Source organism: Ornithorhynchus anatinus, chromosome 8, assembly GCF_004115215.2.
Source record: "Ornithorhynchus anatinus isolate Pmale09 chromosome 8, mOrnAna1.pri.v4, whole genome shotgun sequence".
In the NCBI taxonomy this organism is placed as follows: Eukaryota; Metazoa; Chordata; class Mammalia; order Monotremata; family Ornithorhynchidae; genus Ornithorhynchus; species Ornithorhynchus anatinus.
The window spans coordinates 24,182,430-24,200,595 of record NC_041735.1 but is presented as its reverse complement, the minus strand read 5'-3'; the positions used below and the strand labels follow the sequence as shown (position 1 = coordinate 24,200,595).

The window sequence follows — 18,166 nt, the reverse complement described above, 5'->3', positions numbered from 1 at the left end:
TCATTGCAGGTGAATGACAGATTGTAGAAATACAGCTGTAGAGATCCTTAAGTGAATTATGCTTATAAGAAAGGCTATGCTTGGGAAATCTCCCTGCCCCATTTTCCTCTTTTCTTCCCCCCCATCCATCTTCCCCTTCTCTTCTCAGGTGCCAGAGAACTTCCAAATGGGAGGAGAAGCTGCTTGGCATGGGGATCCTACCTAGCACCCCTTCTCCCTGTCTAGATTTCACTCTTGTCAGTAAAGGGTCAATCAATCAATCTTATTTATTGAATCCTTACTATGTGCAGAGAACAGGAAGAATACAATATACAGAGTTTATAGACACATTCCCTGCCCACAACAAGCTTAGAGTCTAGGGGTTGGGGTGGGGGGCAGACATTAAAATAAATAAATAAATTGCATCTATAATTGTGGAATTTGTTACGTGCTTACTGTAGGCCAAGAATTGTACTGAGCACTGGGGTAGAATCACACAAGTTAGGGTTGGACGCAGTCCCTGTCCCACATTGGGGTCCTAGTCTCAATCCCCATTTTCCGATGAGGTAACTGAGGCAAAAAGGTGTGAAGTGACTTGCCCAAGGTCACACAGCTGACAACAGACAGAACCGGGATTAGAACCCTCAACTTTCTGACTCTCAGGCCTGTGCCCTATCAAGTGAGCCATGATGTTCTGTGGGACTGAGGGTGGGGTGAATAAAGGGTGCAAATTCAAGAGCAAGGGTGACAAGGGATTTGGAGAAGAGAAAATGAGGATTTAAATAGGGAAAACCTCCTTAAGGTTTTGAAGGTGGGGAGAGCGATCATCTGTCAGATAGGAGGGGGTAGGGAGTTTCAGACCAGAGACAGGACATGGGTGAGGGGTTGCCCACAAGATAGACAAGACTGAGGTACAGTGAAGAGGTTGACATTAGAGGAGTGAAGTGTGAGGGCTGGCTTGTAGTAGGAAATCAGGAAAATACGGTAGGAGTGGGAGAGGCGATGGAGTTTTTTAAAGCCGATGGGAAGGAGTTTCTGTTTCACTTGGAGGTGGATGGGCAAATGCTGGGGGTTCTTGAGGAGTGGGGAAACATGAACTGAATGTTTTTGTAGAAAAATGATCTGGGCGGGAGGGCGAACTGTGGATTTCAGTGGGAGGAGGCTGAGGGGAAACCGATCCTGTAATCAACCCAGGATAGAATAAGTGCTTCGATTAATGTGGTAACAGTTTGGATGGATAGGAAAGTGTGAGCCACATTGGTACTTTAAATGTATCACCACGGGACAAGTGATTGAATGACTTCTTTGAGATCACAAGGAAAATGAATGGTCGATGGGGAGCGTTGAACGTCCTGAGTTCCTGTCTCAGTATGGCCAGAGATGGAGTTCATTCAGGTTTTCTTGCTCTTGAACCCTCTGGGCTTGACTCTGTAGCCATATAGGCGTGGTGGATTCCTCAGACATTCCTAGAGCCCCACTTACATATTCATCCCAGGTCTGTGAATTAGGGAATACCGAATTTGGGAGCTTAGGCCCAGCACTGAAATGATACGCGGTTTTGACATCTTTTTATCTCCGTGTGCCTCATTTGCGCCCCTTGAAAATGGGTTTACTAATGGATGCCCAGCCCCTATCTGAGGTATGCTGAGAGGGGGAATCAAGATTGGATTTGCAAAGCATTTGGGGCGTTGAAGAAGGTGCACTATCCTGCGAGGCATCATTAGCTTTATCCTTTCTCCATAAATCATGCAGCTAGACAGTGGCACCGTCAGGAGAAAATCACCTCGCCAGACATCCTTCTCGGTGTCCCTGGGGGAGGAGCTTCCTCTTTCCTAATAATGAGGAGTCTATGCACCTTAATCGGTCAAACGGTAGGATTGGCTTACAGGAGCCGCAAATGTTGACAGGGCTATTGGAGTCTTCCCAGACTGAGGTTCACTTTTCCTCAACTCCCACTCCCTCGGCATCACCGTGACTTGCTCCCTTTGCTCTTCCCCCCCTCCCAACTCCACAGCACTTATGTACATAACTGTCATTTCATTTATTTGTACTGATGTCTGTCTCCCCCACTCTAGTCTGGAAGCCTGTTGTGGGTAGGGAATGTGATTCTTTATTGCTCTATTGTACTCTCCCAAGCGCTTAGTACAGTGCTCTGCACACAGTAAGCGCTCAGTGAATACAATTGAATGAATGGCTATTCTAGTAATGATAATAATAATAATGCTGGTATTTGTAAAGTGCTTACTATGTGCAGAGCACTGTTCTAAGCGCTGGGGAAGATACAGGGTCATCAGGTTGTCCCACGTGAGGCTCACAGTCTTAATCCCCATTTTTACAGATGAGGTAACTGAGGCACAGAGAAGTGAAAGTGACTTGCCCACAGTCACACAGCTGTCAAGTGGCAGATCCGGGATTCGAACCCATGACCTCTGACTCCCAAGCCCAGGATCTTTCCACTGAGCCACGCTGCTTCTCCGTTATAATTGGTCGGCTTCATTTCTACCATCAAAATGTTTATGATCTAATGAAGGAGCACATACTTCTTTGACCATTAAAATGTATACAGTGCAGACAGACTTTACCTATCATAACTTGTCATAACTCTGCTGCACTGTAGTAAACTCCTGCTAACCGAGAATCTGGGAGTCAAGGCAGCTGGTCTTTATGCAGTGGTGCTTTCTGTACTTGACCAAACTTTTTATTTATTTTTATGGTACTTGATGAGTGCTTACTAGGTGCCAGGCAATGTACTTAGCGCTGGGGTCGATATAAACCAATCAGGTTGGACACAATCCCTGTCCAACCTAGGGATCGCAATCTTAACCCCCATTTTATAGATGAGGTAACTGAGGCACAGAGAAGTGAAGTGACTTGTCCAAGGTCAAACAGCAGACCACGGGCAGAGCCGGGATTAGAACCAAGGTCCTGCTGACTCCCAGACCCATGGTCTATCCACCGGGCCACGCTCTATCCCTCACTTCAACCAAATGGATCGTCATACTTCCCCCACCCTTTTTCTAACTCAGAAAACTTAACCCTAATGGTATTTAATAATGTTGGTATTTGTTAAGCGCTTACTATGTGCAGAGCACTGTTCTAAGCGCTGAGGTGGATACAGGGTAATCAGGTTGTCCCATGTGAGGCTCACCGTTAATCCCCATTTTACAGATGAGGTCACTGAGGCACAGAGAATTTAAGTGACTTACACACAGTCACTCAGCTGACAAGTGGCAGAGCTACTGAATGCGGCAGAGGTATGCTCGAAGACTATTTGATCAATCGGTCAGCGACATATTTTGAACATCAACACGGCCTAGTGGAGAGAGCACAGGCCTGGAAATCAGAAGGGCCTGGGTTCTCATCCCAGCTTCACCACTTGCCTGCTGTGTGACCTTGGGCAAGGCATTTCACTTTTCTGTGCCTCAGTTACCTCATCTGTAAAAAGGGGATTAAGACTGTGAGCCCCACGCGGGACAGAGGCCGCGTTCAACCAGACAACCTTGTATCTACCCCAGTGTTTATTAGAGTGCCTGGCACATAGTGAATGCTTAACGAGTATCATTACAAAAACAAATTTTCACTCTGTAGAGAGCACTGCTCTAGGCGATCAGGAGAATACAGTAGAGTTGATAGAGACAATCCCAGCTCTCAAGGAGCTTGCAATCCCGTTTCCTAATTGCTGCTGGGGGCATTGGTGGACTTGCCCTTTCCGTCTTCCACCCCTATAATCTTAACATCAACTGCTTGGATTAAGTTACCTATGCTGGTCACAGGAAGGGGGAGGCTAGAAGAAACCCGGAGTTGTTGTTGACCAAATCCCCAACACCAGGACAATGGGACATCCATCGGAGTCTAAAGGTAGTCAGATGAAAATAAAAAAAAAGAAACACTTCACGCTCTGGGCGGCAAGCATGTGGAAGTTGTTACGACAGAAAGTTGTGGCAACAGAAAATAGAAGTACATTCAAAAGGGGTTTGAATAAATAGTTGGACGAGCAGGCTTTTTTCGTTTTGTTTTTATGGTATTTGTTAAGCACTTACTATATGCCTGGCACTGTACTAACCACTGGGTTAAATACAAGTTAAACAGGTTAGAGGGAGGCTCTATCCCATACAAGGTTCACCGTCTTAATCCTCTTTTTAAAGATGAGGTAACCGAGTCCCAGAGAAGTGAAGTGACTTGCCCAGAGTTGCACAGAAGATAAGTGGCGGAGTCAGGATTGGAGCCCGAGTCTTTCTGACTTCCAGGTCTGAGCTCTATCCCTTAGGCTACACTGCTTCTCAGTTCCCAGTGAGGTATTAGGAGGGAGGGCAGAGAAGAGGAGGGGAGTTAGAGATGATAAGTGGTATGACCATCCCTCTTAGGGTAGGCGTCCTGAAGGTTGATTCCTTCAAACAAAACCCCTTGACACTGTTGAAGGCAGAATCCTGCATGGGAAGGACCATTGGTTCAACCCACCAATGTTACTGTTTAAGTTCTGTGGGTGACAGGGTTGATGGGAGACTGAGAGATGGCTCAAAAGACCCTGGGAAAATGAGGCACGGAGGTTGGCCTGGGGGTGTAGGCCTCCCTGAACAATTGTGGTATCCCTACCTCTGTTTCACCATTGGTTAGTTTCTAAGCATACAGCCTACCTCAGCCTACCACGGCAGAACAAGTCGTGTCTTCTGAAAATTTTATTCGGGAAAAACACGCTCACCTGGTGTAGACCTATTATTCAATTTTCTCCACAAATTCCCGTGAAAACTTAACAGGAAGAAAATAGAAAAGGAAGGGCAGAGTTTATTAAATTTCTTTAGGCCCAGTCTAATTTACTTTAAGCCTTAGGCACATGCTTCTCCATCTTGCTGGATTAAGCTTTTATTGGGCCATTTTCTGGCCCTCTCTCCACCACAGAGTTCACAAATGCATAGATACACACACAGACACAGAGTTCCTCCTTCTCATGGAAACTTCTTATTGGGAGAGTGTTATAAGTCCTAAATTACTTCTCAGGCTCAACTCTACCATACAGTGTGTCAGACAATCAGTCAGTCAGTTGTATTTACTGAACGATTCCTGGGTGCAGAGCACAGTACTAAGTGCTCGGGAAATTGCAATGTAACAATGTAACAGACGCATTCCCTGCCCACAATGAGCTTACAGTCTAGAGGGGGAGACAGACATCAATATAAATAAAAAAAATCACAGATATGTACATGAATGCTGTGGGGCTGAAAGGGGAGGGGGGATGAATAAAGGGAATGAGTCAGGATGATGCAGAGGGAGTGGAAGCAAAGGAAAAAAAGGGCTTCATCAGGGAAGGCCTCTTGGAGGAGATGTACCTTCAAGAAAGCTTTGAAGAGTGGGAAAGTAAATTGCCTATAGGACAGGAAGAGGGAGGGAGTTCCAGGCCAGAGGCAGGACGTGGGTGAGAAATCAGCAGTGAGTTAGACGAGATCGAGGTACAGTGAGAAAGTTAGCATTAGAGGAGCGAAGTACGTGGGATGGATTGTAATAGGAGAGTAGCGAGGTGAGTTAGGAGGGAGCTAGGTGATTGAGTCCTTTAAAATCTATGGTAAGGTTTCTGTTTGATGCAGAGGTAGGTGGGCAACCACTGGAGGTTCTTGACAAGTGGGGAAACCTGGTCTGAATGTTTCTGTGGAAAAGTGATTCAGTCAGCAGAGTGCAGTTTGGATGGGAGTGGGGACAGGGGGCAGGAAGGTCAGCGAGGAGGCTGATACAGTAATCAAGGCGGGATAGGATAAATGCTTGGATTAACGGTTGCAGTTTTAAAGGAGAGGAAAGGACTGATTTTGGTATTATCTGTCTTGGCTCGGGCACCGATTTCGTGACTGACTTTTTTCCAACGAGTTTCAACGAGATCACTCTCTCTTCCCCTGCTCCGGGTTACTATGCCAGCCTCCAGCCTCTGCCAATCATACCTCCTCAATCCCTAGCAGCAGCAAATGCAGCAGGAGCATCGAGACATAAGTTATAAATGTTGCCTAGGCCTTGTTACGGTCTCACCCGTGTCCGTCCGGGCAAGCCAATTCAGTATGTTTTCTCTTTCCCACCTCCCGTCCGAGTGGTCTTTTCACGTCGCTGTTATCGTATTTGTTATAAGCGTACCGTGAGCGGAGCACCGTCCTAATAATAATAATAATAATGATTATAATAATGATAATGATTATTATCGGAGAAGCAGCGTGGCTCAGCGGAAAGAGCACGGGCTTGGGAGTCAGAGGTCATGGGTTCTAATCCCGGCTCTGCCCCTTATCAGCTGTGTGATTTGGGGCAGGTCACTTAACTTCTCTGTGCCTCAGTTACCTTATCTGTAAAATGGGGATTAAGACTATGCGCCCCACATGGGATGACCTGATTACCCTCTATCTACCCCAGTGCTTGGAACAGTGCTTGGCACATGGTAAGCGCTTAACAATTACTATAATAATAATAATTAGTATGGTATTTGTTAATGGCTTACTATGTGGCAGGCACTGTTCTCAGCGCTGGGGTAGGTACGAGATAATTGGGTTGGACACAGTCCCTGTCCCACCTCTGGCTCCCGGTCTTAATTCCCATTTTACAGATGAGGGAATTGAGGCACAGAGAGGTGAAGTGACTTGCCCAAGGTCACACAGCAGACAAGTGGCAGAGCCGGGATTAGAACGCATGACCTTCTGACTCCCAGGCCTGTGCTCTATTCACTAGACCATCAGATTAGACACAGTTCCTGTTCCACGTGAGTCTCACAGCCTAAGTAGGAGAGAGAACAAGTTATCAGGTTTTATAACTGTGTTTTTCATAAATACACTACATCGGACCCTTTTCATCTACATCGTGGTAAACTAAGATCTGAACTGCCAAGTTAAATACGGAGGCAAAAATATGAAAACTTTAGCATTTCTGGCAAATACTAGTTTGGCAAAAGAATACAGTCAAGTCTTAGCATTTCCCCTGGAATCATTTACATTTTAAAGGGAATTCATAAATTAATTGTTCTAATAATAATTGCAATTTTTTTTTCAGCTGCTTACTGAGTGCCAAGCTCATACTAGACACTGGGGTAGATAGGAGATGATCAGGTTGCCCACAATCCCTATCTCATATGGGCCTCACAGTCAAAGGGGAAGGGAGTGCAAGTAATACCCATTTTATAGATGAGGAAATGGAAGCATAGAGAAGTTGAATGACTTGCCCAAGGTCATCCAGCAAGCAAGTGTGGCTCAGTGGAAAGAGCCCGGGCTTGGGAGTCAGAGGTCATGGGTTCGAATCCCGGCTCTGCCCCTTGGCAGCTGTGTGACTGTGGGCAAGTCACTTAACTTCTCTGTGCCTCAGTGACCTCATCTGTAAAATGGAGATAAACTGGAAGCCTCACGTGGGACGACCCGATTCCCCTGTATCTACCCCAGCGCTTAGAACAGTGCTCTGCACATAGTAAGCGCTTAACAAATACCACCATAAAAAAAGTGGCACAGGTTCTATGACTCCCAAGCCCGCGCTCCTTTCATTAGGCTGCAATGCTTCTTTCTCTGAGTCCAATTCAGAGAAACAAAGTAATGTCACTGGTCTTTCTTTTCTGGAAAGACCAAACTCTTTATTGTTGACACCTACAGAAGATAAAAATGAGAGAGTCTAGATTTTCACCCCCAAGACAAACCAGGAAACTGAAAACATACCAGGATTAACTTGGAATATTTGTTTGGGGACACTGACAACACAACCAACAGCTTTGTTTGTGCGTCTTTTGGGAGCAGAGAGACAGTGGCAAAAATAAAAAAAGGAGGAAGAAAAAGAGAAATAGAGAGAGGAGAGAGGAAGAAAGGGAGAGAGGAAGAAAGGAAGAGAGAAAGAAATTGGACTGTACATTCATTAAGGACAGGGGACTTGTACACTCCCAAGTGCTTAATACAGTGCCTGGTCCTAAGTAGGTACTCAGTAAAGGCTAATGATTGATTAATTGAGAGAATCTCTGATGTGCCCCACTTTTATGAGATACGTAAATTAAGCGGAGAGAAAAATCAATCAACGAAAATGAAGGCATAAATAAACTCAAGGATTATAGTAATGTCAGGTGGAGGCAAGGGCCCTCAGGTTTCCTGAGGAGGGCTCCTTTCAATTACTTCAGATCATTTCAGGCTCCATCACAGCTCCTCTGCCCAAACCCAAGAAAAATTCTACACTTTGGCCTTTCTGCTGAGGCCCAAGATGAAACGAAATACCCAGTCCTGTAGTGGCCACTTTTCCCCACTCAAGCCTCATGAGGAATTGGCAGGAGGAAGACCTTGTTTTGACCCTCAGAATCTGATTTTCATTTTGGGAAAAGTGACTCCCTTTGCCAAAGTTGGCGATTCTGCAGCTTTCAGCGGCCAAGAGTAAATTGTGCTTGAGCTCCAGAGCCAGCCTGTGAGGACGGAGGAAGTGAGGCTGAATTAGCCAGTGGGTGGAGAAGAGAAAAACAAAACAGAGAGAGGGAGAGAGAACTGAGAAGGAGAGAATAATGGGGAGACGTGGAGGGAGAGAGACAGAGAGAGCAAGGGATTAACTGCATCTATCGAGATCCACTGAGACCTACAAAGAGAGACACTGCCAAGACAAAATGAATTCGACACGTACAAAGACTTTTCTCAGCTCACTTATGGGATCCTGTTTAGAAAATTACACTGAACACAACTTTGTTAATACACTAAACAACAAGCATTAGAGAAGAGATTAGTGAGAACACGATGAAGCTTAGCTCTTAACCATCCAAAAGCAGCTGCAATTTAAACCAATCTTCAGTAATGGAATGAATCTAAGGATCTACATGGAGACCCTCTGGTACGAATATGTCCTTGTTAGCTTCAAGTGAAGGGAGCAGGCACTTCCCTAAACAGCTGTCTGAGTTTCGGTGTATGGGAACTTATTAATCAGTTCCTCAATTCATATTCAGATGATGTGCATATCTCGCTCATAAATCGTCTGGCTTATTGAAGTGGAGAAGAAAATTTAATACACTGAGTCTCCTCAGCCTCTTTCTTCATGGTTTCTATCTGTAAATGTACTTCTAAGAAATTCATCTAAGGAGGGGAGTGCCATGTATATGCATATATACAAATATATGTATTTATATTATATATATATAAAATAATGATGATGGTATTTTTTAAGCGCAGAGGACAAGTGGCAGAGCTGGGATTCAAAAACCCACAATTGTATATATATATATATATATACATATGTATATATGTATACACATACATGGAAAGGGATTCACATCTTAACAAAACAAAGTTGATAAACAAAAAGTAGCATATCTTCTTGGACACATACTTAGAGTTCCTTTACTTAAAATTTACTGTGGGTGTGTTTATCCTTGGTTGCACAAAAATATGCAATTTAAATGATACACAGGTAGGCAGAAATAGAGGTAAAATGCAGACAAATTTTAGAATGAACAACAGAAGTATACCCTGGCCTTGGGGAAACAGCATGGCTCAGTGGAAAGAGCACAGGCTTTGGAGTCAGAGGTCATGGGTTCTAATCCCAGCTCTGCCGCTCACTAGCTGTGACTTTGGCAAGTCACTTAACTTCTCTGTGCCTCAGTTACCTCATCTGTAAAATGTGGATTAAGATTGTGAGCCCCAAGTGGGACAACCTGATAACCTCGTATCCCTCCTAGCGCTTAGAACAGTGTTTTGCACATAGTAAGCACTCAACAAATACCATTATTATTATTATTATCATTATTATTATTATTATGTTTCTGGAAATACTTTTCAGATCTCAAAGATGAGTTATCTATTTTCTCTGCCTTGGTTTTCCCACACTGTTTTCCAGGCACACATAAGCTCCCTCTGAAGACAGAAATGCATCTGGCTTTTGCAGGGTGAAGGGAGGGAGTAAGCATCATTCTATCCATCCATTAGAGGACATTGGCTTTGTAGCATTTGGTGGGGTAAATCTTTCATGTGACAGCAGATAAATCCCATCATCATCATCCGTGATACTTTTTGAGCACTTATTAAAAATGCTATGTGTTAAGTGCTTACTATGTGCCAGGCACTGCTCCAAACACTGGGATTTGTACAAAATTAATCAGGTTGGACACAGTCCCTGTCCCATATTGGGCTCACACTCTTAATACCCATTTTGTACAGATGAGGGAACTGAGGCACAGTCAGGTTAAGTGACTTGCCCAGGGTCACATAGCAGACAAGTGGTGGATCTCAGATTAGAACACGTGACCTTCTGATTCCCAGGCCCGTGCTCTATCCATTATATCGTTCTGCTTCTCACTATGTGCAAAACACAGTACATAGCGCTAGGAAGAGTACACTGCAGTGGAGTTGGCAGACACTTTCCCTGCCCTCACCAGGCTTGGGGAATTGATATTTTGAGGTCCCTTATCCCAGGACCCTTGTCTTTCATTTCAGGTTTGTTACTTCACAAACCTAAAGAGACCTGCGTGCTTCCCAAAACCTTGACCTCCTCACTTGATCCAACTCTCCCTTGTCCACTAGCTCAAGAGAAGACTCTTGTGTGAACCTGAATTTGTTTCCCTAGAGTCCAGCGGTGTATTTCATGAGACAGAATCTCTTTCTCCCTTCTTATTTTTCTCACCCACGCCCATTGGCAGCTTTCAGCCAGCTCATGGCCCCGACTAGAAGCTCCCTGTTTGGAGAGGAGCATGTGGGAAAAAGGCAAGCTGAAAGGCAAGGTAAACAAACAGTCTTCGTGATAATTTCTGATTTTTCCCCCTGGAAAATCCGCCAATGACTAGATGTAATGAAATATGTATAAAAACAAGTTGTTGAACCTGTGAACTAAATCAATAATCCAAAATGTTTCTGCTGAGAATTTCAGGGAGAAGGGGGAATTGAGAAAAAGCAGGATTTAGTCACGGTGGTGGGGGTGATATGAGACAGAGGAGAATTAAAAAAAGGCAGCCAAAGAGTCCCCCCCAACCCCCTTTTGCCCCCTTGACGTCAAAAATAATGTTGCGCTTAGATCGTTGAATCGTGGCTGGGAGGGTGAAACAGGGCAAGGGTTGTGCCTGGTTTTCACTGTGGAAGCCTGTGCTGAGAGCAAGGACATCTGTACGCTTGGTCAGGATGTGCCAGGTCTTAAACCATATCCTGCCCAGCGCTGTTGAAGCAAACCAGGTGTAAGTGGTTTCCCCAGGACAGCCAAAACCACATCTTACTTTGAGAAACAGGGTCTGGCCCACGATGGCTTCGATCTCAAGGGTCAGTACTCCTACATTCTCCCCGGCAGGGCACGTGTTTACAGAGGCCACCCGCCCAAAGAATCAAATTGAAAATACCCGAGCCCTGTCCGTCCGCAAATAAACCTTCAAAGGATATTAGGAACCGTCACCAACAAAATCCTTTCTATTCTCGTCAGCGCCAGCCCCTCTCCATTCCCGCTTCGTGTTTATAGTAGAGTTTCATAGGATCGATCCATCACTCTGAGCTGAAGGATTTGCATTTAGAAATTCAGTGATTTTTTTTCCAAGAAATTTCCCATAACATTGTCATATTATTTTCTTAAACCATCTTGATATTTTGCTGTCTCAAACAATTACGGGCCTTATGTTCTCATCATTTTTAGATCAGCCTGTTCAAACTCTTATCACTGCAGGATTGCCAGATTTCATTTTTTTAGAATTCAGGATGCCATCTCTTTCCGCCTAATATGACCCTTAAAACACGGGGAATGGGTGATCGTAGAAATTATGCTTGTGCCTCTTATTAATCTGGAATAATAGATGAACCACGACAAACCATAAAAGTTTTGTGAGCTGGCACTTTACCAACTGAAGAGATCAAGAAGTTGGCATCTCTGAGCGTCGCCCCACTTTGACTACTGAAGCCCGGTTTGCATTCTCCCCCGAGGAGAACTTGGGTTCTTTCTTAAATTCTCTGCTCATCCGATTACTATCGGCTTCAAATTATCGGGGAATGAAGTTCCTTTTCATATTATTCATATTATTCGTATCAACTATTCAAAGTCCTTCTTCTATCCAAGTCTATTTCCCTGCTTTCAAGCCTCCTCTCTCCCTTTCTGCTAATATGATAAGCAAAGGGGACTCTCCCTCTGATAGTTTGAGCTATAGGTTATCTCCTAATCTGATCAGGAAACAGCCCTCCACCTCCGGCCCTCTCTCCTTTTGTGTAATGCCCCCTGGTGGGAAGATTGGACTCCTCTATCTCTCAGATTTGACTAACCAACCCTCTTCATTCCTGGGGTAGTCCTGATGATGATGATGATAATAATGTTGGTATTCGTTAAGCGCTTACTGTGTGCAGAGCACCGTTCTAAGCGTTGGGGTAGATAGAGGGTAATCAGGTGGTCCCACAGTTAATCCCCATTTTACAGATGAGGGAACTGAGGCACAGAAAAGTGAAGTGACTTGCCCACAGTCACACAGCTGACAAGTGGCAGAGCCGGGAGTCGAACCCATGACCTCTGACTCCAAAGCCCAGGCTCTTTCCACTGAGCCACGCTAGCATAGATACCAATCCTGCACACCGTAGATTCCAATCTCCAGGGCTAAACCGTGTAGAACAGTGAGGCTTAGTGGATAGAGAATGGGCTTGGGAATCAGAGGGACCTGGGTTCTAATTCCGCCTCCACGCTTGTCTGGTATGTGACCTTGGGCAAATCACTTCTCTGTGCCGCAGCTATCTCGTTTGTGAAATGGGGATTAAGACTCGGAGCCCCATGAGGGACGGAGACTTTTTCCAATCTGACATCCTTATACCTAACCCAGTGCATAGTACAGTGCTTGGCACATAGCGAGCACATATAAATACCATAAAAAAAATTAATGGTGCCTACAGAGGAGGCCTACAGAGATAATGATTCAGCCTAATTCAGTGCTAAATCCAAGAATGGAATGTGTCATTGCTTATAGTAGAGTTCCTTGCATAGGTTTACACACGTACTTGGGACATGTTCACAAGGCAGATGTTTCTGGCATTACTGTATTACTATATTGGACCCAACCCATTCTTTCTCTGTTCTGTGAAGCGTCCAACTGGGTGTTCCCCAGAGTATAAACTAGGAAACCAGCAGGATGTAACCCTGCCCTACGTTGAGGGGAGTGGACACTTACACCCTCTTTTATCCCAAACACCCTGGCCCAGTAGTTCAAGAGAATATCAACATATTCATATGGCCCTTTATATAAGTACAGGGTATTTTAGCTTCTTAATAGGGGTTTTCCAGGGGTAGGGTCGATTAGGCATACCAAACTCCTAGGTTGCCCCCATGAGGAGCAATAAGAAAAGATTGGGATTGAATGGGAGTCCAAGAAACTGGTACCCTGCCCGATCAGTTGCCACCCTTGTCCTTGTTATTCGTTCATTCGCTTAATTGTATTTATCGAGTGTTTCCTGTGTGCAAAGCTCTGTACTGAGTAACTGGGAGAGTACAATAGAGAGACACATTCCCTGCCCACAGTTAGCTTACAGGGAGAGCATAGTTCCTCTAGCAGTGAACCTGGGGTTACTGGAAGTCCACTGGAGAGGGTGGCAACAGAGTGAGGCTTCCAGGATATGGAAAAAGGGGGTGGTGCTTTAACGATATTTCATTTGTAACGTTTCTACCAACTCTTTTGTATTGTACTCTCCCAAGTGCTTAGTAAGTTCTCAATAAATATGATTGATTGATTCATTCATTGTGGTATTTGTTAAGTTATGCTAGTTAAATTATGTACGTATCTGTAACATATTTATATTACTGTTCAGCTAGACATCCTGAAACTATTCCGAGTTCCCGGCGGTTTGGGAAAATTTCTTGGTTTGAAATGGTCAACCCGGAATGGTCGACCCAATCCATAAAGGATTTACACACAGACGGCCTTAGAAAGATTCAGAGCCGACCCAACTGTTACTTAAGGAAGGTGATTCTTCCCCATGGGTGAAGAATAGAATAGAGAGAAGAGAAGTTGGAGGCAGAAAGTCCAGAATTTGGAAGATGGTTCTGACTCTAGGGATGTGAGGAGACTAGAGCCTAGCGAATGGCTAGGATAGCAATGGGAAAGGGAAGGTGAGGAATACACTCCTGGAGAGTCCGCAGGACTTGATGATCCTTTGATTTTAGGGACCCTAGAAGAGGGAGGAGTCAGAGCTGTCTCCAAGGTTTCACTCACGGAGTGCTGAGAAGATAGAAGGGTTGCGCGAAGCTGGGGAAGAGCATTCATGAACAAGTTTAGTGTCTCTGGCCCTTACCTTTGCCCGCCTAGTCCCGCCTGAGGCTCTCCCACAAATCTTGGAGAATTAGGACTGGACTCCCAGACGTTAACTGGTCCTTCTACCCTTTCCACCACTAGGATGATGACTTAGCTAATGGCAGTGCACATTAGTCCCCTCAAACACAACAACACAGTACTAATTTGGTGGGTCATAATTTCAACTTTAATTAAAATGCCTACTTTCCCCCAGTATGGTTTCTTTTAGCCCTGGTCTAATTACTTTCAGGCCCTGGGCCCCAGACACAAACACCCAAGCTATTGTGCTGGGCTACACTAGTGTGACTGATGACTGTTTTCCCATTCATTCACAGAGATGTTGAGTCCTTCTTTTCAAATTTACTATCCTGGTTGCCTCAATAATTTCCCCTCCTCAGGTTAATTATGTGCTGCGTGGGGGTGGGAAAAATGAAAGTATTTTCTTTATTTGTTTTAAATTTGTTGGTGTTTAATTTCACTGAGTTTAATTTTCGACTTGTGGCCTATTGTATGATTGCCACAATCTTCACGGCTTTATAGCATATAAACAATAACCCGCTTTCCCGATTCATCCTGCGTTTACTCAGACGGTAAACAGCCATTTATTGCTTTTTATACTACAAAGCAAATGAGATTATTGCTTTAATAGTTCAGTAGCTACCAGCTTCTGTCCACTGGGCTGTTTTCCTGTTTGTTTTTGTGTTGGTGCTTTTGGAAGCAAAAGCTTGTTTAAAATTAGCTTCTCAATAAATCACCATAACAATGAAGGGATCATTTCTGCCATGTGACAGATTTGTGTCTTTTTATGTTTTTAACGATGATGTGTTTTTTTCTGTCTCATTTATTCCCTTTACCCTCCACTTTCCCAAACTCGAAGTCGGCTTCGGCACAGCAAGTTCCAAAAGACTGCAGCAGAGGGACACCTCTTAACAAGCCAGAGCAGAAAGGGCTGGGAAAAAGACCGAAGTGGACGCAAGGGCAGCAGATCAGACTCCCCCAGAAAACAAGGCCCATGGATACCTCCTCAGTTAACATCAGATTCCTGCAGGATCGCTGATGGAACATAGAGGTAATGATTTGATACAGAAAATGTTGAATGGCAATTTCATTTCTAAATGTGCTTATCAGAAAGACAGATTCAAACCAAAGTTGTTTTTTTGGTTTCTTCTGCGGGGTTGGTCTTTCAAGGATTTTTCCTACCTTCTCCCTGGGCATCACCGGATGATAATAATGATCGTGGTATTTGTTAAGCATTTACCATGTGCCAGGCACTGTACTGAGTGCTGGGGGGGATACAAGTGAAACGGGGCAGACATAGACCCTCTCCCGCAGGGGGCTCACAGTCTTGATCCTCCTATTATCGATGAGGTAACTGAGGCACAGAGAAGTGAAATGACTTGCTAAAGGTTACACAGCAGACAAGTGGCGGATCTGGTATCAGAACCCATGACCTCGACCAGTGCGAACATGACCAGAGGGATGAGAGAGTGGGAGAGGCCCTGGGCAAACCACCAACGCTTTAATCTAATCCTCGGAGCAGATTTTCAGTCCTGAAATCACAGGATCAAGGTTCATTTGTCAGTCTCGGTGGAAGTCTCCATTTTTGCAGTCAAGGATGCTTCTCATTTACCTACCTGCCTCTACCCTACCCCAAGGCAAACAGAAAGTAGGCTGTGACCAAAATAAGTACCAGCAATAATAAAGACACTTTAAAACTGTAAAATATCTGGTGATTATAAGCTTGTGCAAAATTAGAAGCTGCTTGTAATAGTTCCTGAGCATAAAGAATAAAACATTTGCTGAAAATACCGGGTAGGCTGCAGAACCATTTGAGATCTGCTTTGCCAGTTTTTTAAAATATTTGTTCAGCTTTTAATAGGGTGTTAAGTAAGCACTGTTCTAAGTGCATAGTACTTAATACTTGCCACTTTCCACTTTGTACCTATTGCGAGGTAATCAGGTTGGACACAATCCCTGTCCCACATGGGGCTCATAGTGTAAGTCACCAACTCGCCTATATGGAGTGAACTGTGTCTCCTAGAAGCAACTGGCGAAGGTTGTAGAGCCCAGAGATTTTCCACAGAAGGCAAAGGTATTGTTCTATAGAGGAAAGCCATGAAGGGCAAAGCGGGGGGACAACAAACAATTAACTCCGAGGGGGAGGAAATGTCAAGAAAAGTTGAAATAGTGAAGATTTTAGCAAAAAGATGAAGACAATGAATGAACAAATACAGAGGGAAGTTGAAAACGCTCACAAAGAGGAAAGAAAAAAAGAGCCTTGGAGAAAGTTCATAAGTGTGTTGGATAGAAATATTTATTAAACAAAGTACTCTCTATTTGATCATTTCAGAAACACGAGGATTTCAAGTGGATAAGATGGATAAAAGAAGGTCATTCAAACATTGGGTAAAATGTATTCTGTGTTTCAAAGCATAGATGTTTTAAAGAATGGTTTCATTTTGCTCTTGTATAACAGGGTCTCTAAAATTTACAAATAAAAATTAATGAACCTTAATGAGAAAACGTGTTTGTGACAAGCTTGTCTTGTACCACATTTTTCAAACTGCCCTCATTGCAGCTTTGATTCTAGCCATTTCAGAGTTCCGTTTACAAAGTCCTTAGTCTCTGACCAGTCTTCTAGGACCCTATTCCAAGGATCAGAGTTCTTCCAGAAGTGTCACAAGGACTGTAATCCACTGGATAAATGATCACTACTGAGTAATTCTGCAGGAGGACACAATCACAGAGGAAAAAATTCCTCAGATGAAACAACTCGGTTAAGGATTAAATGTTTTCCAAGGGCCACTTCAAATGTCTAAATCACTCTCCAATTCCACTTCACCCTCCTTCTGAGGATTAACATTCCTCCAAAGGACTCTCATTCATTGGTCATAATAAAGTGTTCCTCTAAGTACACTAATCTAGAGTGTTTCTTTAAAAGGATCCTCTGAATGAAGTTAGAGCTGAGGGTCAGCCCCAGCAGAATGATCAACATTTCAGAAGATGATTCCTACTTTCTCCTCGTGAAGGGAATTGGGGGGGGGGTGCATTAGGAAATACAAATCAATCTTTTTTTTAATTGAGTCCTTACTGTGTGCAGAGCAATCAACTGCATTTATTGAGCACTTTCTTTGTGCAAACAGTGTACCAAGTGCTTGGGAGAGTACAATGTAACAGAGTTGGTAGAGATGTTCCCTGCCCACAAAGAGCTTACATTCTGGAAGGGGATACAGACACTACTGTAAATAAATACATCATGGACATGTACATAAGTTCTGTGGAACTGAGGAAGTGGTAAATGAAGGGTGCAAAGGCCCCACAATAGGAGTAGGAGGAGAAGAAATGAGGGCTTAGTCGAGGAAAGCCTCTTGGAGGAGGTGTGCTTTTAATAAGGCTTTGAAGGTTGGGAGAGTGATTGTCTATCTGCTATGAAGAGGAAGACAGGGCATGGGCGAGAGGTTGGCAGGGTGATAGATGAGAGCAATGTATTCAGTCCTTGGGCAAGTACAATGCAATAGAATAGGTAGAAATGATCCCTGCCCGCAAAGAGCTTTTTCTAGACATTAAAATAAATAGATAAAGGAAACGGCAGACTACCCAGATAAGTACATAAGTACTGTGGGACTGAGGGTGGAGTGAATGTCAAGTGCTTAAGAGGTACACATCGAAGTGCATAGGCAATTTAAAAGGGAGAGCGAGCGGGGGAGATGACGGCTTAGTTAGGGAAGGCGTCTTGGAAGAGGTGTGATTCTAGAAGAGCTTTGAAGGTGGGGTGATTGGTGGTCTGCCCAAAATATTCTTAAGGACTCTATCCTCTTCAAGAAATGTTCCCAGACATCACTGAAGGCCACCAAGTCTCAAGGCCCCCTGGGCCACGTTGAGACCACGGTTTGCTACCCCCAGTTGCCAGGAGAAGCCCCATCCGGTGAGAACAGGGTGGACAGAGGCCCTTGAGCAATATTTAGACCATCTGGAAGCTTGTGTGCCTGT

At 44.3% G+C, this 18,166-nt stretch overlaps 1 long non-coding RNA gene across 2 annotated transcripts in view; it reads left to right on the top strand.

The window, feature by feature from the left end:
- The window catches only part of LOC114813672, a 106,980-nt gene extending 90,289 nt beyond the window's left edge, over window positions 1–16,691 (top strand). For both annotated transcript variants that reach the window (XR_003761385.2, XR_003761386.2), the window contains exons 3-4: window positions 15,054–15,245; window positions 16,527–16,691. This is a non-coding gene — a long non-coding RNA (uncharacterized LOC114813672). The remainder of the gene's footprint in view (window positions 1–15,053; window positions 15,246–16,526) is intronic.
- Window positions 16,692–18,166: the final 1,475 nt, after the last annotated feature.